A 26450-nucleotide genomic window follows, 5' to 3' on the forward strand; every position below is an offset into this window, starting at 1 on the left:
TAATTTTTCATAATTTTATAAGGCCTAAAACTAGACTTTTCAATTAACTCGTTAACTAGCGTTTCGTGCGACGATTAAATTCCGAATAAATCCAAAACTCAGTATCCCAAATTTTAAACATAGCATTTTTATGATTTATTCTACCCTCCCAAGTCATGAGCCACCCCCGTGGACCCTTAGATTCAATTTTTGTTCTTAAATTCTCGTTTTTGACACGTCATCGAACCACCCGAGCCATCTCTCGATTTACTCGAGCCACGCCCGAGCCACCCCAAGCCAAAACCTATCCAACCCATCTAGGCCCCATACTGTTCAATCCCAGCCCGAAAAACACGGCCCGGCCCACTCAAAAACCCGCTGGAAAGTGAACACAAAATCTGTGTACTTGTGCATGAGTCTCCTAGTATGTGTAGGTATCCTAACTAGTCTAGGACTCTTCCAAACAAGCCACCACCGAGCCCACACGACTCTAACCTTCCCTGGACCACGCCCAAACCATGCCCAGACCAACCCAACCCCTAGAACCCAGCAGCGAAGCCACCTGAGTTCAGCAGCAAACCTGCGCTTGATGGCTTTCCTTCACGGTTTGCACTCTTGGTTCGAGCTAGCAGCAAGCCAGCCGCCCCAGCCCCTGAACCAACCTTTCAAGCACCATACTAGGACTCTTAGGACTCACCCTTGCCCAGCCCCTGAGCCACAAACCGAGCCCATACTTCCCTGCAAGCCAGCGCAGCTTCTGCGCGTGACTTTGAAGACTCTCGGGTAGGAGTCCTTCTTGGCAAGGACTCCTCCCAGCCCACTAACTCGAGCCCTAGCATGGCTAGGCCCCCTTCTCAGACCCCTCACGAGACTCTATCCCAGTCCTGGTCCAGTCGAACCAAGCCAAGCCACCAGCTCAAGAAGCCCGATCACCTAAGATGCACGGTTTCAAACATGCTTCCAGCTTACGTGTTTTCGTTTGTGCAGGGTATTTGGTGATGAACTAGGACTCTAATATTCATGAAAATCAGTACTTGATTCGGTCCTAAACATGTCAGCTCCTTACACAATACATAAACATGATTTTGGTAGTAAAAACTCAAGTTTTGAACCCCTCCAACCACCTTGACAACAACCTGCAGGTCCCAGCTTTTATTCATGAACGTGCAGTGTTTTGTGTGTGTCTAGGGACCTTTAAAACGTGTAAAAACACCCCTCACACCTATCCTAATCATGGCAGCCCCTTCTACAATGTAAAAACATGATTTTGGAAAGCAAAAACACAAGTTTACCACATGTATATGCAATAATCCGAAAATATTCATAAGAAAATCATAACTTCATGCAAACATAATTTAAAACAATAATATGATGTGATAGACGAGAAAAAGGAGATGTATGGCGTGCCTTTGCGTTTTATACGCACGAATAATCGTTGACGACGAAGAACGGATCGAACCTTGGCTAACCTTACCTTGAACTCCTTCGAAAACTCTTCTAAGAGTTGTGTGTGTTGTGTCGTGTGTGTTGTGTGTCTTTGGGGAGAGTATTCTCAATTTAAAAGAGTGTGTGGCCAAGTACTTGAGGGAACAAAAGGTTTGTTGTTTGTTGGGGAAAGGACCGTGAGTTTAAGAGGGTGGGGAAGAGTTTTAATTGAAAGGGGTGTGGCCAAGAGTTAGCTGGTGGAAATTGTTTGATTGAATTGGGGAGGTGGGCGTGGGGTTGAATGGGTTATGGGATGGGGTTTTGGCCTTAAATAATAATTAGTAACACTAACAAAAGTTTAGGCCCATTAATAACTTAATTAAGCCTACTTATCCCATTAGTGTTAGTTTAAAATATTTAAAAATAACTTTGTTTAAATAAAGTTTGTGAATTTATTAGCCGGTTTGCCAAAACGTTCGTATTTTTGTTGAAAATCCAACACCGATAAAATTTACGTCCCGGCGTATAAAATTACCTCAAAACTCCTTATTTTCAAAAATAAGAAAAAACATCGCTCATATTTTAAATAATTAAAAACAACTATATAATAAAAACATTTTCTATTTTTCAGCTATCGGTCTCCGTTCCTCGATCGCAACTCGAATAACCTTTTAAAAATACATTTTAATGCAATAATGTAGAAAAATATATTTTAAACATGCAAATATGCACAACATAATTAATTAATGCAACTAAAACAATTAATTAAAATACAGGAGAATTTAATAATTTATATGCATGTGGTTCACGTAGACCTTAAAATTTTTCGGGGCGTTACAATCTTCCCCCCTTAAATTGAATTTCGTCCTCGAAATTAGAACTTACCAAATAGATCTGGATAGCGACTCTTCAAGTCCCTCTCAGTTTCCGAAGTAGATTCCTCTTCCGAGTGATTCAACCACTTGACCTTGACCATTGGAATGACTTTGTTTCGCAATCGTCTTTCTTGTCTTGCTAAGATCTGGACAGGTCTTTCTTCATAGGTCATATTTGGAGTTAATTGAAGAGGTTCATAATTAAGCACATGTGACGGATTCGACATGTACTTTCGCAACATTGAAATGTGGAACACATTGTGAACTCCTGCAAGCGCTGGTGGAAATGCCACTCTATAAGCTAGTGTCCCAATCCTCTCCAGAATCTCAAACGGACCTATAAATCTTGGACTAAGCTTGCCTTTCTTGCCAAAGCGCATGACACCCTTCATAGGTGCTATTTTTACAAATACATGGTCACCCGCTGCAAACTCTAAGTCCCTTCGTCTTTTGTCCGCATAACTCTTTTGTCGGCTTTGTGCAGTCTTCATTCTCTCACGAATTTTGACTACAAGCGCGGCAGTCTCTTCAATCACATCAGTACCAATATCTCTTCTTTCCCCAACCTCATCCCAATGAATAGGAGATCTACATTTTCTTCTATAAAGTGCCTCAAAAGGAGCCATCCCGATAGATGATTGGAAACTATTATTGTAGGTGAACTCCACTAGAGGTAACTTTGGTTCCCAACTGCCTTGGAAATCAATAACACATGCTCGCAGTAGATCTTCCAAAATCTGTATAACTCTTTCTGACTGACCATCGGTTTGAGGATGGAACGCTGTACTGAACAATAACTTGGTCCCCATCGCTGCATGCAGACTTTTCCAAAAAGATGACGTGAATCTCGGATCCCTGTCAGAAACAATAGATACAGGAATCCCATGCAGACGAACTATCTCTCGAATATACAAGTCGGCGTACTGAATCATGGTGAATGTCGTCTTAATAGGTAGAAAATGCGCTGATTTCGTAAGACGATCTACTATCACCCAAATGGCATTCAAACCCTTAACGGTCTTTGGCAATCCCATTACAAAGTCCATAGTGATATTTTCCCATTTCCACTCGGGAATAGGGAGTTGCTTCAATTTCCCCGCTGGTCTTTGATGCTCTGCTTTGACTTGTTGACAAGTCAAACACTCGGATATAAATCTCATAATGTCCCTCTTCATGCCTGGCCACCAATATAACAACTGCAAGTCTTTGTACATCTTTGTACTTCCCGGATGGATGGAGTAAGGTGTGTCATGGGCTTCCTTCATAATAAGATCTCTCAAGGAATCATCACTAGGAACCCATAGACGATCTCGATAGCGAACTAAACCATCCACTACTGAATATAAATTCTGGCCCTTGGCTTCATCTCTAGCTCTCCACTTTTGCAACTGCTTATCAGTGGACTGTCCATCTCGAATTCTATCTCTCAAAGTCGACTGGACTGATAATGTGGCAAGATTTGGGGACTCGTCCCTAGCATACACTGTAAGCTCAAACCGCTGTATCTCGGACTGCAACGGTTTTTGGAGTGATAATTGAGTGATAACTGCTGCCTTTCTGCTCAAAGCGTCTGCCACTACATTAGCTTTTCCCGGATGGTAGCAAATGTCACAATCATAGTCTTTCACTAACTCAAGCCATCTGCGCTGTCTCATATTCAACTCCTTTTGGATGAAGAAGTATTTCAAACTTTTATGATCGGTGAATATCTTGCACTTCTCCCCATAAAGGTAGTGTCTCCAGATTTTTAGTGCAAAGACTACTGCCGCAAGCTCAAGATCATGAGTAGGGTAGTTCTTTTCATGAATTTTCAGCTGCCTCGATGCATAGGCGATAACTCGGTCGTTTTGCATCAGAACTGCGCCCAAACCAAGTTTAGAAGCGTCGGTAAAAAGAACATACTCCCCTTGCCCCGATGGCATAGATAACACTGGTGCTGATATCAAGGCTTGCTTCAACTTGTCAAAACTGTCTTGACACTCGGGTCCCCAAATGAACTTTGCATTTTTCTTTGTCAAGGCGGTCATAGGTACCGCTATAGATGAGAACTCCTGTATAAACTTGCGATAATAGCCAGCTAGTCCCAAGAAACTGCGGATCTCGGTGACACTCTTTGGTACTGGCCATTCTTTTACGGCTTCCACTTTACTCGGATCAACTTCCACGCCATCACTAGAAATGATGTGGCCTAAGAACGCCACTCTATCAAGCCAAAACTCGCACTTGCTGAACTTGGCATAAAGCTTCCTGTCTTGCAGTACCTGCAGTGCGATCCTCAAATGACGGCTATGCTCCTCTCTGCTCTTGGAATAGATCAATATATCATCAATGAAGACAATAATAAACTGATCCAGATATGGCTGAAATACGCGATTCATGAGATCCATGAATATCGCTGGCGCATTGGTCAACCCAAATGGCATGACCATAAACTCATAGTGCCCATATCTCGTGCGAAATGTCGTCTTGTGTACATCTGACTCTTTTACCTTCAATTGATGGTATCCAGATCGCAGATCAATCTTAGAAAATACCGATGCTCCTTGCAACTGATCAAATAAATCTTCAATTCTTGTCAGTGGATACTTATTTTTTATAGTGACCCTATTAAGCTCTCGATAATCAATGCAAAGACGCATGCTGCCATCTTTCTTTTTCACAAATAATACCGGAGCTCCCCATGGAGAGTAACTAGGACGAATGAAACCCTTGTCTAGCAATTCTTCGATTTGATCTTTTAGCTCTTTCATTTCGGCAGGTGCTAGACGATAAGGTGCTTTTGATATAGGAACTGTGCCCGGCGTTAGATCAATAGAGAACTCCACTTCACGGTCGGGCGGAATGCCAGAGACGTCCTCGGGAAAGACGTTAGGAAAATCTCTCACAATATCAACCTCTTCTAAATTCTGACTGAAAGATGCACGTGCAGTAGTGACACATGCTAGGAAAGCTTGGCATCCACGCTTAATAAGCTTCCTCGCACATAGACAAGAGATAATGTGCGGCATTTGCTTGTTTCTCGCCGCCTCAAAGACAAAAGATTTACCACTAGGCGGCCTAATAGATACTGATCGCTGACGAAAATCAATCAAAGCTTCATTCGCTGATAGCCAATCCATCCCAAGTATAATATCGAATTCGGGCATAGGAAGCACGATAAGGTCTGCCCGAACAACATCTTTGAATAACCGAAGCTCCAGATTCTTAACAATCTTAGATGTGAGCATAAGATTACCGGAAGGGATAGTAACTTTGAAACCCAAACCCATATCTTGAGGAGTAATATTCAATCTTTTGATGAAGGTTTCAGATATGAAAGAATGTGTAGCTCCTGAATCTAGCAATGCATAGGTAGCTACACCTAGAATGACGATCCTCCCTGCGGCAAAAGATTTCTTTTAAATCTTTTCATTTTGAATCTTAACGATTTATTATCATTAATTCCCAAAGTTATATGAAGATTTCGTATTGGACTTAAACATTTCTTGAAAAATTTCATTTTAGCCCTCTAATTTTCTAAAATTTCACATTTAACCCCAATAATTTCGAAATCCCCTAAAAATCCCTTAGTTATGATTTTCTTTAACTTTTGGCCCTAAATTTTATATTTGGAATGAAAACATCCATAAAATATGGCACAAAATTAACATCATTTTTTATGATTTCTAAAATCATAACTTAAATCCAGCTAATTAGAACATACAACCTAATTTCCACAAGGTTAAATCTTGTTCCCAAATCAACTTTAATAACCAATTTAATTTTTCATGCAATAATAAGCAATATAAAAATGTTAAATGACTAGGTTACCCGTAATGAATGTAGTGTCTGCCTCTTCCTCAGCTTCCTCGGCATTCATAACATAAGCTCGGGCCGTAGTAGCTGCTTTCCTCTTTGGGCACTCGATAGCTCTGTGTCCAGGCTCCTTGCAGTAGAAACATTTAAATGATCCCCATTCACATTTGCCCAGATGTAGGCGGTTGCATTCCTTGCATGGCTGTCTCTCAGCAGGCTTGGGTGCTCCTGGAATTTGTGGCTTTGGTGGAGCTGGCTTTATGGCTGGACCTTGGGGTTTTTGAGACCCTTGAGGTCTAGGGGAACCCATATATGGCTTTTTATTCGGCTGATTATTATTCTGAAAGTGTTGTCTCTTGCGCTGAATCTCAAAATCGATGTCCTTCAAAGACTGTTCAGACTGGAAAGCATAAGTGACGGCAGTAGAATAATCCAAAGGACGCATCATCATAACATTATTCCGGATGGTAGGTCGTAGACCATCCATAAAGTGTCTAAGCTTCTCTTCAGCATCCCTGGCAATAAGGGGTACAAAATGACAACCCCTATCAAACTTCTTGACAAACTCACCAACAGTCGAGTCTCCCTGACGGAGGCTCATAAACTCTCTCTTCAGCCGTCCTCTAACATCAACAGTAAAATACTTCTCATAAAATATTGTCTTGAATTGAGCCCAAGTAAGAGTATCAGGGTCAACACCGTGCTCGGCTCCTTCCCACCATAAAGAAGCATCGTCCCTAAAGAGGTAAGTGGTACACCTCACCCGGTCCGCATCCCTCATATCTAGATAGCGAAAGTGTACCTCCAGTGAACGAATCCAACCCTCTGCAGCAAAAGGATCGGTAGTGCCAGAAAATTACTTCGGCCCTAGCCTCCGGAATTGCTCAAAAATATCATGTTGTGGCCTAGGTGGCTGCTGTAACTGCTGCTGCTGTATTTGTTGCAACTGCTGCTGCAACTGCTGCTGCTGTAACTGTTGCTGCTGTAACTGTTGCTCGAAGAGACGAGCCATCCCCTCTAATGCACAAGTAGCAGGATCCCCTGGTGGTGGTGGTGTATTTCCTTGATGATTCATACTGTTTTCGGCTTGGTTTCCATTAACGGGGGCACGTCTAGGAGGCATTTTATCTGAACGTTTTCCAAATTCTAACGTAATCAACATGCATTTAAATCTAAGTTCTCTAACCATGTGACATATCCTATCCCATATAGCAATTTAAACATGCAAAGCGTAAAGACAACAAAAAAAAAAAAAAATGTTCGTAAAAAAAATACAATAAGCATAATATTCATGAAGTCATCCAGGTAACAACATACTGAATCATATAAAGCAAGTAAAAAAATTACAACTTTGAGGCTTGACGACTGATCTGTCCGGTGCTGATGGTGACACAACCCTTTACAGGAGGACCTTTGCTCTGATACCAACTGTAACGTCCTGTCATTTTTATTGCTTCAAAAGTACTAGAATATATATATATATATATATATATATATATATATATATATAAATATATATATATATATTTTTTTTTTTTTACATTAAATTTTCTGCTACATACATTTTCCACATGAAAAATATTTTACCCTTTTAAAATAAAGTATCAACCATCTAGCATTTTAAAATCAAGTGCAATAGTCATAAAATGAAATCATCAACTGTTTTACCAAACCCAACAATCAATAATTTGAAAAGTATAGCCCATACTAAATCTCTAAAAAAATCCCTCACAAAGCATAAATAAATAGTCTTAAAAACTTTAATCATAAAATCAAAAAGCATAATGCGGAAATGACGCGTCGGTCCTCGGGTTGTGTGCACCTCCAGCCCAGTAGAATCATCCGTCAAGAACCCCGTCAATACCACCTGCATCCATCACACCTAATGAGTCTAAAGACTCAACACCCCATAATCTTGATAACGAGTAGTAATAATAAAATCGCATGCAACAGTGAAATTACTTTTAAGTAAAAATAACATTTCATGACATGAAAACATGATATCTTTTTCTTTAACATGACGTGACATGACATAAATCCTTGAGCATGAATCATGAGTAAAATCGTTTTCTTTTGTTGAATTCAGATCGTTAATTGTGACTTCCCTGACATGACATGACATGACATGAACGATGGATCCATCTAGCTAACCACAGTACTGGGCGGCGGGGGACACCAGCAACACTCTCACCGGTCAACTGGGCCCTGGCCTATCATGATCGAATAGAAATACGCTCGTCGGGGCTCCCTCGGGGGCCTTTTCCCAGTACATGGGTTCCCTCTGGGCCCTTTTCCCCTCACGTCATTCTCATTCTTAACGTTACCATAAAACTTGATACCCTGAATTCGCAATGATAGAAACACGATCGTCGGGCTCCCACTGGGACCATAACCCTCACGACGTAACCACCATTAACGAACTAGTCACAATAACTTCACATCCTTCAACGTTTTCATTCGCATCACTTAGAAAATCCGTGAATAATGTTTATGTTTTCCTTTTCGAAACCAAGCATGCAACGTGTATTTTAAATGTCTTCTTTAATTCATAAAAATTCCTTTTGACATTTAAAAATCTTAATTAAATCATGAGAAATCTATAAACATTTAAAATCATCATAAATAACATGAAAATAGCCTTTCGGGCACTGCCATGGCCTTTACTAATTTTCCGGTGTAAAAAGACCGTTTTACCCCTGGAGTCGACTTTTTACGAATTCGACTATTTTCTTGATTTCATGACTCTAAAATGTCCCAAATAATTATTTAAGCTTACGTGAATTTTCTCATATTTTTATTTGGCATAAATCAATGACTTTTAATTTATTCTTTAAATGAGACGTATTAATGCGGTTTAATCCCGAAAAATCCCAAACTTTCATATAAAATTCCCAAATAAAAAACTTAGACTTATAATAATTATTTAAGCTTAAATCTAATTTTTCATAATTTTATAAGGCCTAAAACTAGACTTTTCAATTAACTCGTTAACTAGCGTTTCGTGCGACGATTAAATTCCGAATAAATCCAAAACTAATTATTTTGATCCCAAATTTTAAACATAGCATTTTTATGATTTATTCTACCCTCCCAAGTCATGAGCCACCCCCGTGGACCCTTAGATTCAATTTTTGTTCTTAAATTCTCGTTTTTGACACGTCATCGAACCACCCGAGCCATCTCTCGATTTACTCGAGCCACGCCCGAGCCACCCCAAGCCAAAACCTATCCAACCCATCTAGGCCCCATACTGTTCAATCCCAGCCCGAAAAACACGGCCCGGCCCACTCAAAAACCCGCTGGAAAGTGAACACAAAATCTGTGTACTTGTGCATGAGTCTCCTAGTATGTGTAGGTATCCTAACTAGTCTAGGACTCTTCCAAACAAGCCACCACCGAGTCCACACGACTCTAACCTTCCCTGGACCACGCCCAAACCATGCCCAGACCAACCCAACCCCTAGAACCCAGCAGCGAAGCCACCTGAGTTCAGCAGCAAACCTGCGCTTGATGGCTTTCCTTCACGGTTTGCACTCTTGGTTCGAGCTAGCAGCAAGCCAGCCGCCCCAGCCCCTGAACCAACCTTTCAAGCACCATACTAGGACTCTTAGGACTCACCCTTGCCCAGCCCCTGAGCCACAAACCGAGCCCCTACTTCCCTGCAAGCCAGCGCAGCTTCTGCGCGTGACTTTGAAGACTCTCGGGTAGGAGTCCTTCTTGGCAAGGACTCCTCCCAGCCCACTAACTCGAGCCCTAGCGTGGCTAGGCCCCCTTCTCAGACCCCTCACGAGACTCTATCCCAGTCCTGGTCCAGTCGAACCAAGCCAAGCCACCAGCTCAAGAAGCCCGATCACCTAAGATGCACGGTTTCAAACATGCTTCCAGCTTACGTGTTTTCGTTTGTGCAGGGTATTTGGTGATGAACTAGGACTCTAATATTCATGAAAATCAGTACTTGATTCGGTCCTAAACATGTCAGCTCCTTACACAATACATAAACATGATTTTGGTAGTAAAAACTCAAGTTTTGAACCCCTCCAACCACCTTGACAACAACCTGCAGGTCCCAGCTTTTATTCATGAACGTGCAGTGTTTTGTGTGTGTCTAGGGACCTTTAAAACGTGTAAAAACACCCCTCACACCTATCCTAATCATGGCAGCCCCTTCTACAATGTAAAAACATGATTTTGGAAAGCAAAAACACAAGTTTACCACATGTATATGCAATAATCCGAAAATATTCATAAGAAAATCATAACTTCATGCAAACATAATTTAAAACAATAATATGATGTGATAGACGAGAAAAAGGAGATGTATGGTGTGCCTTTGCGTTTTATACGCACGAATAATCGTTGACGACGAAGAACGGATCGAACCTTGGCTAACCTTACCTTGAACTCCTTCGAAAACTCTTCTAAGAGTTGTGTGTGTTGTGTCGTGTGTGTTGTGTGTCTTTGGGGAGAGTATTCTCAATTTAAAAGAGTGTGTGGCCAAGTACTTGAGGGAACAAAAGGTTTGTTGTTTGTTGGGGAAAGGACCGTGAGTTTAGGAGGGTGGGGAAGAGTTTTAATTGAAAGGGGTGTGGCCAAGAGTTAGCTGGTGGAAATTGTTTGATTGAATTGGGGAGGTGGGCGTGGGGTTGAATGGGTTATGGGATGGGGTTTTGGCCTTAAATAATAATTAGTAACACTAACAAAAGTTTAGGCCCATTAATAACTTAATTAAGCCTACTTATCCCATTAGTGTTAGTTTAAAATATTTAAAAATAACTTTGTTTAAATAAAGTTTGTGAATTTATTAGCCGGTTTGTCAAAACGTTCGTATTTTTGTTGAAAATCCAACACCGATAAAATTTACGTCCCGGCGTATAAAATCACCTCAAAACTCCTTATTTTCAAAAATAAGAAAAAACATCGCTCATATTTTAAATAATTAAAAACAACTATATAATAAAATCATTTTCTATTTTTCAGCTATCGGTCTCCGTTCCTCGATCGCAACTCGAATAACCTTTTAAAAATACATTTTAATGCAATAATGTAGAAAAATATATTTTAAACATGCAAATATGCACAACATAATTAATTAATGCAACTAAAACAATTAATTAAAATACAGGAGAATTTAATAATTTATATGCATGTGGTTCACGTAGACCTTAAAATTTTTCGGGGCGTTACAATCTTCCCCCCTTAAATTGAATTTCGTCCTCGAAATTAGAACTTACCAAATAGATCTGGATAGCAACTCTTCAAGTCCCTCTCAGTTTCCCAAGTAGATTCCTCTTCCGAGTGATTCAACCACTTGACCTTGACCATTGGAATGACTTTGTTTCGCAATCGTCTTTCTTGTCTTGCTAAGATCTGGACAGGTCTTTCTTCATAGGTCATATTTGGAGTTAATTGAAGAGGTTCATAATTAAGCACATGTGACGGATTCGACATGTACTTTCGCAACATTGAAATGTGGAACACATTGTGAACTCCTGCAAGCGCTGGTGGAAATGCCACTCTATAAGCTAGTGTCCCAATCCTCTCCAGAATCTCAAACGGACCTATAAATCTTGGACTAAGCTTGCCTTTCTTGCCAAAGCGCATGACACCCTTCATAGGTGCTATTTTTACAAATACATGGTCACCCGCTGCAAACTCTAAGTCCCTTCGTCTTTTGTCCGCATAACTCTTTTGTCGGCTTTGTGCAGTCTTCATTCTCTCACGAATTTTGACTACAAGCGCGGCAGTCTCTTCAATCACATCAGTACCAATATCTCTTCTTTCCCCAACCTCATCCCAATGAATAGGAGATCTACATTTTCTTCTATAAAGTGCCTCAAAAGGAGCCATCCCGATAGATGATTGGAAACTATTATTGTAGGTGAACTCCACTAGAGGTAACTTTGGTTCCCAACTGCCTTGGAAATCAATAACACATGCTCGCAGTAGATCTTCCAAAATCTGTATAACTCTTTCTGACTGACCATCGGTTTGAGGATGGAACGCTGTACTGAACAATAACTTGGTCCCCATCGCTGCATGCAGACTTTTCCAAAAAGATGACGTGAATCTCGGATCCCTGTCAGAAACAATAGATACAGGAATCCCATGCAGACGAACTATCTCTCGAATATACAAGTCGGCGTACTGAATCATGGTGAATGTCGTCTTAATAGGTAGAAAATGCGCTGATTTCGTAAGACGATCTACTATCACCCAAATGGCATTCAAACCCTTAACGGTCTTTGGCAATCCCATTACAAAGTCCATAGTGATATTTTCCCATTTCCACTCGGGAATAGGGAGTTGCTTCAATTTCCCCGCTGGTCTTTGATGCTCTGCTTTGACTTGTTGACAAGTCAAACACTCGGATATAAATCTCATAATGTCCCTCTTCATGCCTGGCCACCAATATAACAACTGCAAGTCTTTGTACATCTTTGTACTTCCCGGATGGATGGAGTAAGGTGTGTCATGGGCTTCCTTCATAATAAGATCTCTCAAGGAATCATCACTAGGAACCCATAGACGATCTCGATAGCGAACTAAACCATCCACTACTGAATATAAATTCTGGCCCTTGGCTTCATCTCTAGCTCTCCACTTCTGCAACTGCTTATCAGTGGACTGTCCATCTCGAATTCTATCTCTCAAAGTTGACTGGACTGATAATGTGGCAAGATTTGGGGACTCGCCCCTAGCATACACTGTAAGCTCAAACCGCTGTATCTCGGACTGCAACGGTTTTTGGAGTGATAATTGAGTGATAACTGCTGCCTTTCTGCTCAAAGCGTCTGCCACTACATTAGCTTTTCCCGGATGGTAGCTAATGTCACAATCATAGTCTTTCACTAACTCAAGCCATCTGCGCTGTCTCATATTCAACTCCTTTTGGATGAAGAAGTATTTCAAACTTTTATGATCGGTGAATATCTTGCACTTCTCCCCATAAAGGTAGTGTCTCCAGATTTTTAGTGCAAAGACTACTGCTGCAAGCTCAAGATCATGAGTAGGGTAGTTCTTTTCGTGAATTTTCAGCTGCCTCGATGCATAGGCGATAACTCGGTCGTTTTGCATCAGAACTGCGCCCAAACCAAGTTTAGAAGCGTCGGTAAAAAGAACATACTCCCCTTGCCCCGATGGCATAGATAACACTGGTGCTGATATCAAGGCTTGCTTCAACTTGTCAAAACTGTCATGACACTCGGGTCCCCAAATGAACTTTGCATTTTTCTTTGTCAAGGCGGTCATAGGTACCGCTATAGATGAGAACTCCTGTATAAACTTGCGATAATAGCCAGCTAGTCCCAAGAAACTGCGGATCTCGGTGACACTCTTTGGTACTGGCCATTCTTTTACGGCTTCCACTTTACTCGGATCAACTTCCACGCCATCACTAGAAATGATGTGGCCTAAGAACGCCACTCTATCAAGCCAAAACTCGCACTTGCTGAACTTGGCATAAAGCTTCCTGTCTTGCAGTACCTGCAGTGCGATCCTCAAATGACGGCTATGCTCCTCTCTGCTCTTGGAATAGATCAATATATCATCAATGAAGACAATAATAAACTGATCCAGATATGGCTGAATTACGCGATTCATGAGATCCATGAATATCGCTGGCGCATTGGTCAACCCAAATGGCATGACCATAAACTCATAGTGCCCATATCTCGTGCGAAATGTCGTCTTGTGTACATCTGACTCTTTTACCTTCAATTGATGGTATCCAGATCGCAGATCAATCTTAGAAAATACCGATGCTCCTTGCAACTGATCAAATAAATCTTCAATTCTTGTCAGTGGATACTTATTTTTTATAGTGACCCTATTAAGCTCTCGATAATCAATGCAAAGACGCATGCTGCCATCTTTCTTTTTCACAAATAATACCGGAGCTCCCCATGGAGAGTAACTAGGACGAATGAAACCCTTGTCTAGCAATTCTTCGATTTGATCTTTTAGCTCTTTCATTTCGGCAGGTGCTAGACGATAAGGTGCTTTTGATATAGGAACTGTGCCCGGCGTTAGATCAATAGAGAACTCCACTTCACGGTCGGGCGGAATGCCAGAGACGTCCTCGGGAAAGACGTTAGGAAAATCTCTCACAATATCAACCTCTTCTAAATTCTGACTGAAAGATGCACGTGCAGTAGTGACACATGCTAGGAAAGCTTGGCATCCACGCTTAATAAGCTTCCTCGCACATAGACAAGAGATAATGTGCGGCATTTGCTTGTTTCTCGCCGCCTCAAAGACAAAAGATTTACCACTAGGCGGCCTAATAGATACTGATCGCTGACGAAAATCAATCAAAGCTTCATTCGCTGATAGCCAATCCATCCCAAGTATAATATCGAATTCGGGCATAGGAAGCACGATAAGGTCTGCCCGAACAACATCTTTGAATAACCGAAGCTCCAGATTCTTAACAATCTTAGATGTGAGCATAAGATTACCGGAAGGGATAGTAACTTTGAAACCCAAACCCATATCTTGAGGAGTAATATTCAATCTTTTGATGAAGGTTTCAGATATGAAAGAATGTGTAGCTCCTGAATCTAGCAATGCATAGGTAGCTACACCTAGAATGACGATCCTCCCTGCGGCAAAAGATTTCTTTTAAATCTTTTCATTTTTAATCTTAACGATTTACTATCATTAATTCCCAAAGTTATATGAAGATTTCGTATTGGACTTAAACATTTCTTGAAAAATTTCATTTTAGCCCTCTAATTTTCTAAAATTTCACATTTAACCCCAATAATTTCGAAATCCCCTAAAAATCCCTTAGTTATGATTTTCTTTAACTTTTGGCCCTAAATTTTATATTTGGAATGAAAACATCCATAAAATATGGCACAAAATTAACATCATTTTCTATGATTTCTAAAATCATAACTTAAATCCAGCTAATTAGAACATACAACCTAATTTCCACAAGGTTAAATCTTGTTCCCAAATCAACTTTAATAACCAATTTAATTTTTCATGCAATAATAAGCAATATAAAAATGTTAAATGACTAGGTTACCCGTAATGAGTGTAGTGTCTGCCTCTTCCTCAGCTTCCTCGGCATTCATAACATAAGCTCGGGCCGTAGTAGCTGCTTTCCTCTTTGGGCACTCGATAGCTCTGTGTCCAGGCTCCTTGCAGTAGAAACATTTAAATGATCCCCATTCACATTTGCCCAGATGTAGGCGGTTGCATTCCTTGCATGGCTGTCTCTCAGCAGGCTTGGGTGCTCCTGGAATTTGTGGCTTTGGTGGAGCTGGCTTTATGGCTGGACCTTGGGGTTTTTGAGACCCTTGAGGTCTAGGGGAACCCATATATGGCTTTTTATTCGGCTGATTATTATTCTGAAAGTGTTGTCTCTTGCGCTGAATCTCAAAATCGATGTCCTTCAAAGACTGTTCAGACTGGAAAGCATAAGTGACGGCAGTAGAATAATCCAAAGGACGCATCATCATAACATTATTCCGGATGGTAGGTCGTAGACCATCCATAAAGTGTCTAAGCTTCTCTTCAGCATCCCTGGCAATAAGGGGTACAAAATGACAACCCCTATCAAACTTCTTGACAAACTCACCAACAGTCGAGTCTCCCTGACGGAGGCTCATAAACTCTCTCTTCAGCCGTCCTCTAACATCATCAGTAAAATACTTCTCATAAAATATTGTCTTGAATTGAGCCCAAGTAAGAGTATCAGGGTCAACACCGTGCTCGGCTCCTTCCCACCATAAAGAAGCATCGTCCCTAAAGAGGTAAGTGGTACACCTCACCCGGTCCGCATCCCTCATATCTAGATAGCGAAAGTGTACCTCCAGTGAACGAATCCAACCCTCTGCAGCAAAAGGATCGGTAGTGCCAGAAAATTCCTTCGGCCCTAGCCTCCGGAATTGCTCAAAAATATCATGTTGTGGCCTAGGTGGCTGCTGTAACTGCTGCTGCTGTATTTGTTGCAACTGCTGCTGCAACTGCTGCTGCTGTAACTGTTGCTCGAAGAGACGAGCCATCCCCTCTAATGCACGAGTAGCAGGATCCCCTGGTCGTGGTGGTGTATTTCCTTGATGATTCATACTATTTTCGGCTTGGTTTCCATTAACGGGGGCACGTCTAGGAGGCATTTTATCTGAACGTTTTCCAAATTCTAACGTAATCAACATGCATTTAAATCTAAGTTCTCTAACCATGTGACATATCCTATCCCATATAGCAATTTAAACATGCAAAGCGTAAAGACAAAAAAAAAAAAAAAATGTTCGTAAAAAAAATACAATAAGCATAATATTCATGAAGTCATCCAGGTAACAACATACTGAATCATATAAAGCAAGTAAAAAAATTACAACTTTGAGGCTTGACGACTGATCTGTCCGGTGCTGATGGTGACACAACCCTTTACAGGAGGACCTTTGCTCTGATACCAACTGTAACGTCTTGTCATTTTTATTGCTTCAAAAGTACTAGAATATATATATATATATATATATATATATATATATATATATATATATATATTTTTTTTTTTTACATTAAATTTTCTGCTACATACATTTTCCACATGAAAAATATTTTACCCTTTTAAAATAAAGTATCAACCATCTAGCATTTTAAAATCAAGTGCAATAGTCATAAAATGAAATCATCAACTGTTTTACCAAACCCAACAATCAATAATTTGAAAAGTATAGCCCATACTAAATCTCTAAAAAAATCCCTCACAAAGCATAAATAAATAGTCTTAAAAACTTTAATCATAAAATCAAAAAGCATAATGCGGAAATGACGCGTCGGTCCTCGGGTTGTGTGCACCTCCTGCCCAGTAGAATCATCCGTCAAGAACCCCGTCAATACCACCTGCATCCATCACACCTAATGAGTCTAAAGACTCAACACCCCATAATCTTGATAACGAGTAGTAATAATAAAATCGCATGCAACAGTGAAATTACTTTTAAGTAAAAATAACATTTCATGACATGAAAACATGATATCTTTTTCTTTAACATGACGTGACATGACATAAATCCTTGAGCATGAATCATGAGTAAAATCGTTTTCTTTTGTTGAATTCAGATCGTTAATTGTGACTTCCCTGACATGACATGAACGATGGATCCATCTAGCTAACCACAGTACTGGGCGGCGGGGGACACCAGCAACACTCTCACCGGTCAACTGGGCCCTGGCCTATCATGATCGAATAGAAATACGCTCGTCGGGGCTCCCTCGGGGGCCTTTTCCCAGTACATGGGTTCCCTCTGGGGCCTTTTCCCCTCACGTCATTCTCATTCTTAACGTTACCATAAAACTTGATACCCTGAATTCGCAATGATAGAAACACGATCGTCGGGCTCCCACTGGGACCATAACCCTCACGACGTAACCACCATTAACGAACTAGTCACAATAACTTCACATCCTTCAACGTTTTCATTCGCATCACTTAGAAAATCCGTGAATAATTTTTATGTTTTCCTTTTCGAAACCAAGCATGCAACGTGTATTTTAAATGTCTTCTTTAATTCATAAAAATTCCTTTTGACATTTAAAAATCATAATTAAATCATGAGAAATCCATAAACATTTAAAATCATCATAAATAACATGAAAATAGCATTTCGGGCACTGCCATGGCCTTTACTAATTTTCCGGTGTAAAAAGACCGTTTTACCCCTGGAGTCGACTTTTTACGAATTCGAATATTTTCTTGATTTCATGACTCTAAAATGTCCCAAATAATTATTTAAGCTTACGTGAATTTTCTCATATTTTTATTTGGCCTAAATCAATGACTTTTAATTTATTCTTTAAATGAGACGTATTAATGCGGTTTAATCCCGAAAAATCCCAAACTTTCATATAAAATTCCCAAATTAAAAACTTAGACTTATAATAATTATTTAAGTTTAAATCTAATTTTTCATAATTTTATAAGGCCTAAAACTAGACTTTTCAATTAACTCGTTAACTAGCGTTTCGTGCGACGATTAAATTCCGAACAAATCCAAAACTCATTATTTTGATCCCAAATTTTAAACATAGCATTTTTATGATTTATTCTACCCTCCCAAGTCATGAGCCACCCCCGTGGACCCTTAGATTCAATTTTTGTTCTTAAATTCTCGTTTTTGACACGTCATCGAACCACCCGAGCCATCTCTCGATTTACTCGAGCCACGCCCGAGCCACCCCAAGCCAAAACCTATCCAACCCATCTAGGCCCCATACTGTTCAATCCCAGCCCGAAAAACACGGCCCGGCCCACTCAAAAACCCGCTGGAAAGTGAACACAAAATCTGTGTACTTGTGCATGAGTCTCCTAGTATGTGTAGGTATCCTAACTAGTCTAGGACTCTTCCAAACAAGCCACCACCGAGCCCACACGACTCTAACCTTCCCTGGACCACGCCCAAACCATGCCCAGACCAACCCAACCCCTAGAACCCAGCAGCAAAGCCACCTGAGTTCAGCAGCAAACCTGCGCTTGATGGCTTTCCTTCACGGTTTGCACTCTTGGTTCGAGCTAGCAGCAAGCCAGCCGCCCAGCCCCTGAACCAACCTTTCAAGCACCATACTAGGACTCTTAGGACTCACCCTTGCCCAGCCCCTGAGCCACAAACCGAGCCCCTACTTCCCTGCAAGCCAGCGCAGCTTCTGCGCGTGACTTTGAAGACTCTCGGGTAGGAGTCCTTCTTGGCAAGGACTCCTCCCAGCCCACTAACTCGAGCCCTAGCGTGGCTAGGCCCCCTTCTCAGACCCCTCACGAGACTCTATCCCAGTCCTGGTCCAGTCGAACCAAGCCAAGCCACCAGCTCAAGAAGCCCGATCACCTAAGATGCACGGTTTCAAACATGCTTCCAGCTTACGTGTTTTCGTTTGTGCAGGGTATTTGGTGATGAACTAGGACTCTAATATTCATGAAAATCAGTACTTGATTCGGTCCTAAACATGGCAGCTCCTTACACAATACATAAACATGATTTTGGTAGTAAAAACTCAAGTTTTGAACCCCTCCAACCACCTTGACAACAACCTGCAGGTCCCAGCTTTTATTCATGAACGTGCAGTGTTTTGTGTGTGTCTAGGGACCTTTAAAACGTGTAAAAACACCCCTCACACCTATCCTAATCATGGCAGCCCCTTCTACAATGTAAAAACATGATTTTGGAAAGCAAAAACACAAGTTTACCACATGTATATGCAATAATCCGAAAATATTCATAAGAAAATCATAACTTCATGCAAACATAATTTAAAACAATAATATGATGTGATAGACGAGAAAAAGGAGATGTATGGCGTGCCTTTGCGTTTTATACGCACGAATAATCGTTGACGACGAAGAACGGATCGAACCTTGGCTAACCTTACCTTGAACTCCTTCGAAAACTCTTCTAAGAGTTGTGTGTGTTGTGTCGTGTGTGTTGTGTGTCTTTGGGGAGAGTATTCTCAATTTAAAAGAGTGTGTGGCCAAGTACTTGAGGGAACAAAAAGTTTGTTGTTTGTTGGGGAAAGGACCGTGAGTTAAGAGGGTGGGGAAGAGTTTTAATTGAAAGGGGTGTGGCCAAGAGTTAGCTGGTGGAAATTGTTTGATTGAATTGGGGAGGTGGGCGTGGGGTTGAATGGGTTATGGGATGGGGTTTTGGCCTTAAATAATAATTAGTAACACTAACAAAAGTTTAGGCCCATTAATAACTTAATTAAGCCTACTTATCCCATTAGTGTTAGTTTAAAATATTTAAAAATAATTTTGTTTAAATAAAGTTTGTGAATTTATTAGCCGGTTTGCCAAAACGTTCGTATTTTTGTTGAAAATCCAACACCGATAAAATTTACGTCCCGGCGTATAAAATCACCTCAAAACTCCTTATTTTCAAAAATAAGAAAAAACATCGCTCATATTTTAAATAATTAAAAACAACTATATAATAAAAACATTTTCTATTTTTCAGCTATCGGTCTCCGTTCCTCGATCGCAACTCGAATAACCTTTTAAAAATACATTTTAATGCAATAATGTAGAAAAATATATTTTAAACATGCAAATATGCACAACATAATTAATTAATGCAACTAAAACAATTAATTAAAATACAGGAGAATTTAATAATTTATATGCATGTGGTTCACGTAGACCTTAAAATTTTTCGGGGCGTTACAATCTTCCCCCCTTAAATTGAATTTCGTCCTCGAAATTAGAACTTACCAAATAGATCTGGATAGCGACTCTTCAAGTCCCTCTCAGTTTCCCAAGTAGATTCCTCTTCCGAGTGATTCAACCACTTGACCTTGACCATTGGAATGACTTTGTTTCGCAATCGTCTTTCTTGTCTTGCTAAGATCTGGACAGGTCTTTCTTCATAGGTCATATTTGGAGTTAATTGAAGAGGTTCATAATTAAGCACATGTGACGGATTCGACATGTACTTTCGCAACATTGAAATGTGGAACACATTGTGAACTCCTGCAAGCGCTGGTGGAAATGCCACTCTATAAGCTAGTGTCCCAATCCTCTCCAGAATATCAAACGGACCTATAAATCTTGGACTAAGCTTGCCTTTCTTGCCAAAGCGCATGACACCCTTCATAGGTGCTATTTTTACAAATACATGGTCACCCGCTGCAAACTCTAAGTCCCTTCGTCTTTTGTCCGCATAACTCTTTTGTCGGCTTTGTGCAGTCTTCATTCTCTCACGAATTTTGACTACAAGCGCGGCAGTCTCTTCAATCACATCAGTACCAATATCTCTTCTTTCCCCAACCTCATCCCAATGAATAGGAGATCTACATTATCTTCCATAAAGTGCCTCAAAAGGAGCCATCCCAATAGATGATTGGAAACTATTATTGTAGGTGAACTCCACTAGAGGTAACTTTGGTTCCCAACTGCCTTGGAAATCAATAACACATGCTCGCAGTAGATCTTCCAAAATCTGTATAACTCTTTCTGACTGACCATCGGTTTGAGGATGGAACGCTGTACTGAACAATAACTTGGTCCCCATCGCTGCATGCAGACTTTTCCAAAAAGATGACGTGAATCTCGGATCCCTGTCAGAAACAATAGATACAGGAATCCCATGCAGACGAACTATCTCTCGAATATACAAGTCGGCGTACTGAATCATGGTGAATGTCGTCTTAATAGGTAGAAAATGCGCTGATTTCGTAAGACGATCTACTAATAGGTAGAAAATGTGGTTCACGTAGACCTTAAAATTTTTCGGGGCGTTACAGCTTCGACCCTACACATTATTTTGATTCTCTTTCACATTTTTATTGTACATTTTCCTTTCTTTTCTAGTCCAATAAAATACATCTACAATCATCTTAATTCTCAACAAATCCATCTGATTATGATAACTAAATCTTCGAGCCTTACATTTAAAGCATCATCGGTTTTATGACAAGCTATAAAATGTGCCATCTTAGAGAATCTATCCACAACAACAAAAATAGAATCCATCCCCTTCTTAGTACTAGACAACCCCAAAATAAAGTCCATAGAAATGTCAATCCAAGTTCTTTTTAAGAATAGCACGCAAAAGTGTTCCCAAAGTTCTATTGACAACTTCAGTTTGTCCATCCGTTGGAGGATGACAAGTAGTAGAAAACAAAATTTTTTTGCCAAGTTTAGCCCATAAAGTCTTCCAAAAGTAACTCAAGAATTTAACATCGCGAACAGAATGAATAGTCCTAGGCATACCATGCAACCTAACGACTTCTCTAAAGAACAAATCCGCAATGTTTGAAGCATCATCGGTTTTATGACAAGCTATAAAATGTGCCATCTTAGAGAATCTATCCACAACAACAAAAATAGAATCCCTCCCCTTCTTAGTCCTAGGCAACCCCAAAGTAAAGTCAATAGAAATGTCAATCCAAACTCTTTTTAAGAATAGCACGCAAAAGTGTTCCCAAAGTTCTATTGACAACTTCAGTTTGTCCATCCGTTCGAGGATGACAAGTAGTAGAAAACAACAATTTTGTGCCAAGGTTAGCCCATAAAGTCTTCCAAACGTAACTCAAGAATTTAACATCGCGATCAGAAACAATAGTCCTAGGCATGCCATGCAACCTAACGACTTCTCTAAATAACAAATCCGCCATGTTTGAAGCATCATCGGTTTTATGACAAGCTATAAAATGTGTCATCTTAGAGAATCTATCCACAACAACCAAAATAGAATACCTACCCTTCTTAGTCCTAGGCAACCCCAAAATAAAGTCCATAGAAATGTCAATCCAAGTTCTTTTTAAGAATAGCACGCAAAAGTGTTCCCAAAGTTCAATTGACAACTTCAGTTTGTCCATCCGTTCGAGGATGACAAATAGTAGAAAACAACAATTTTGTGCCAAGTTTAGCATATAAAGTCTTCCAAAATTAACTCAAGAATTTAACATCGCGAACAGAATCAATAGTCCTAGGCATGCCATGCAACCTAACGACTTCTCTAAAAAACAAATCCGCGATGTTTGAAGCATCATCGGTTTTATGGCAAGCTATAAAATGTGCAATATTCGAGAATCTATCCACAACAACAAAAATAGAATCCCTCCCCTTCTTAGTCCTAGGCAACCCCAAAATAAAGTCCATAGAAATTTCAATCCAAGTTCTTTTTAAGAATAGCACGCAAAAGTGTTCCCAAAGTTTTATTGACAACTTATGTTTGTCCATTCGTTTGAGGATGAAAAGTAGTAGAAAACAACAATTTTGTGCCAAGTTTAGCCCATAAAGTTTTCCAAATGTAACTCAAGAATTTAACATCGCGAACAGAAGCAATAGTCCTAGGCATGCCATGCAACCTAACGACTTCTCTAAAGAACAAATCCGCGATGTTTGAAGCATCATCGGTTTTATGACAAGCTATAAAATGTGCCTTCTTCGAGAATCTATCCACAACAACAAAAATAGAATCCCTAACCTTCTTAGTCCTAGGCAACCCCAAAATAAAGTCCATAGAAATGTCAATCCAAGTTCTTTTTAAGAATAGCACGCAAAAGTGTTCCCAAAGTTCTATTGACAACTTCAGTTTGTCCATCCGTTCGAGGATGACAAGTAGTAGAAAACAAAATTTTTTTGCCAAGTTTAGCCCATAAAGTCTTCCAAAAGTAACTCAAGAATTTAACATCGAGAACAGAATCAATAGTCCTAGGCATGCCATGAAATCTAACGACTTCTCTAAAGAACAAATCCGCAATGTTTGAAGCATCATCGGTTTATGACAAGCTATAAATGTGCCATCTTAGAGAATCTATCCACAACAACAAAAATAGAATCCCTCCCCTTCTTAGTCCTAGGCAACCCCAAAATAAAGTCCATAGAAATGTCAATCCAAGTTCTTTTTAAGAATAGCACGCAAAAGTGTTCCCAAAGTTCTATTGACAACTTCAGTTTTTCCATCCGTTTGAGGATGAAAAGTAGTAGAAAACAACAATTTTCTGCCAAGTTTAGCCCATAAAGTCTTCCAAAAGTAACTCAAGAATTTAACATCGCGAACAGAATCAATAATCTTAGGCATGCCATGCAACCTAACGACTTCTCTAATGAACAAATCCGCCATGTTTGAAGCATCATCGGTTTTATGACAAGCTATAAAATGTGCCATCTTCGAGAATCTATCCACAACAACAAAAATAGAATCCCTACCCTTCTTAGTCCTAGGCAACCCCAAAATAAAGTCCATAGAAATGTCAATCCAAGTTCTTTTTAAGAATAGCACGCAAAATTGTTCCCAAAGTTCTATTGACAACTTCAGTTTGTCCATCCGTTCGAAGATGACAAGTAGTAGAAAACAACAATTTTGTGCCAAGTTTAGCCCATAAAGTCTTCCAAAAGTAACTCAAGAATTTAACATCGCGAACAGAATCAATAGTCCTAGGCATGCCATGCAACCTAACGACTTCTCTAAAGAACAAATCCGCGATGTTTGAAGCATCATCGGTTTTATGACAAGCTATAAAATGTGCCATCTTAGAGAATCTATCCACAACAACAAAAATAGAATCCCTCCCCTTTTAAGTCCTAGGCAACCCCAAAATAAAGTCCATAGAAATGTCAATCCAAGTTATTTTTAAGAATAGCATGCAAAAGTGTTCCCAAAGTTCTATTGACAACTTCAGTTTGTCCATCCGTTCGAGGATGAAAAGTAGTAGAAAACAACAATTTTGTGCCAAGTTTAGCCCATAAAGTCTTCCAAACGTAACTCAAGAATTTAACATCGCGATCAGAAACAATAGTCCTAGGCATGCCATGCAACCTATCGACTTCTCTAAAGAACAAATCTGCCATGTTTGAAGTATCATCGGTTTTATGACAAGCTATAAAATGTGCCATCTTAGAGAATCTATCCACAACAACCAAAATAGAATACCTCCCCTTCTTAGTCCTAGGCAACCCCAAAATAAAGTCCATAGAAATGTCAGTCCAAGTTCTTTTTAAGAATAGCACGCAAAAGTGTTCCCAAAGTTCTATTGACAACTTCAGTTTGTCCATCCGTTCGAGGATGACAAGTAGTAGAAAACAACAATTTTGTGCCAAGTTTAGCCCATAAAGTCTTCCAAAAGTAACTCAAGAATTTAACATCGCGACCGGAAACAATAGTCCTAGGCATGCCATGCAACCTAACGACTTCTCTAAAGAACAAATCCGCCATGTTTAAAGCATCATCGGTTTTATGACAAGCTATAAAATGTGCCATCTTAGAGAATCTATCCACAACAACAAAAATAGAATCCCTCCCCTTCTTAGTACTAGGCAACCCCAAAATAAAGTCCATAGAAATGTCAATCCAAGTTCTTTTTAAGAATAGCACGCAAAAGTGTTCCCAAAGTTCTATTGACAACTTCAGTTTGTCCATCCGTTGGAGGATGATAAGTAGTAGAAAACAAAATTTTTTTGCCAAGTTTAGCCCATAAAGTCTTCCAAAAGTAACTCAAGAATTTAACATCGCGAACAGAATCAATAGTCCTAGGCATGCCATGCAACCTAACGACTTCTCTAAAAAACAAATCCGCGATGTTTGAAGCATCATTGGTTTTATGAAAAGCTATAAAATGTGCCATCTTCGAGAATCTATCCACAACAACAAAAATAGAATCCATCCCCTTCTTAGTCCTAGGCAACCCCAAAATAAAGTCCATAGAAATGTCAATCCAAGTTCTTTTTAAGAATAGCACGCAAAAGTGTTCCCAAAGTTCTATTGACAACTTCAGTTTGTCCATCCGTTCGAGGATGACAAGTAGTAGAAAACAACAATTTTGTGCCAAGTTTAGCTCATAAAGTCTTCCAAAAGTAACTCAAGAATTTAACATCGCGAACAGAATCAATAGTCCTAGGCATGCCATGCAACCTAACGACTTCTCTAAAGAACAAATCCGCGATGTTTGAAGCATCATCGGTTTTATGACAAGCTATAAAATGTGCCATCTTATAGAATCTATCCACAACAACAAAAATAGAATCCCTCCCCTTCTAAGTCCTAGGCAACCCCAAAATAAAGTCCATAGATGTAAGGCTCGAGAATTGTCAATTGGCATTGATGTTAGACTTGTATAGATAGGAATGCATGAATTATGAGATTTTGAGCAGCAGGGCCGAAGCCACACCGCACCCGCGGTGTTAGAGATACAGCACCCGCGGTGCATTGAAAGGAAATTAGTGAAATTGTGCGAACAGACACCGCACCCGCGGTGTTAGCAAGACCGCACCCGCGGTGTGAGACCGCACCCGCGGTCATGTAAGGACCGCACCCGCGGTCTAGGTGCTACATTTTTGGATGAACTCGCCGTGAGCATAGCGCACCCGCGCTCCTGAGCTACCGCACCCGTGGTGTTGCATGCAAAGTGCCACCTTTGTTTCTCAACTTGACACATGGCATGATATATATATATTTTGAATTGACACATCACTTCCTCATTCCTCCATCAGGCAAGAACCGAGAGAATCTCAAGAAAGGAGCAAGCTTCTTCATTTCTTAGAAATTGTATTGTGCAAGATTTACACATCCGAATTGGAAACCGAGTTGAGATTATTGTTCCTTACCCCAAGAGCTATCTAAGGATGTAAGTTTCTTCTATTTTCAACATGTTTCAGATTTTAGATGTTGGGGAAATTATGATTTGATTTGTGAAAGGTGTTCTTGATATATAGCACACTATAGAAATGCGATCGGAACGATTTTCGGATACCATATGATGCTACTTCGAATTTTCAGCATGTGTTATTGAAGAGTATATAGATTTCAGAGTTTGAGAAGATTATGTCATTGATATGATGATGTTGATGAGATTATGGTATTGATATGTGAGTTGTGAATTGGCCGGTACCGAGAATTACGCTGTTATGCCGTTGATTTGTACCGAGATTTATTA

The sequence above is a fragment of the Primulina eburnea genome, unplaced genomic scaffold (genome assembly GCF_022965805.1).
Source record: "Primulina eburnea isolate SZY01 unplaced genomic scaffold, ASM2296580v1 ctg168, whole genome shotgun sequence".
NCBI lineage: Eukaryota > Viridiplantae > Streptophyta > Magnoliopsida > Lamiales > Gesneriaceae > Primulina > Primulina eburnea.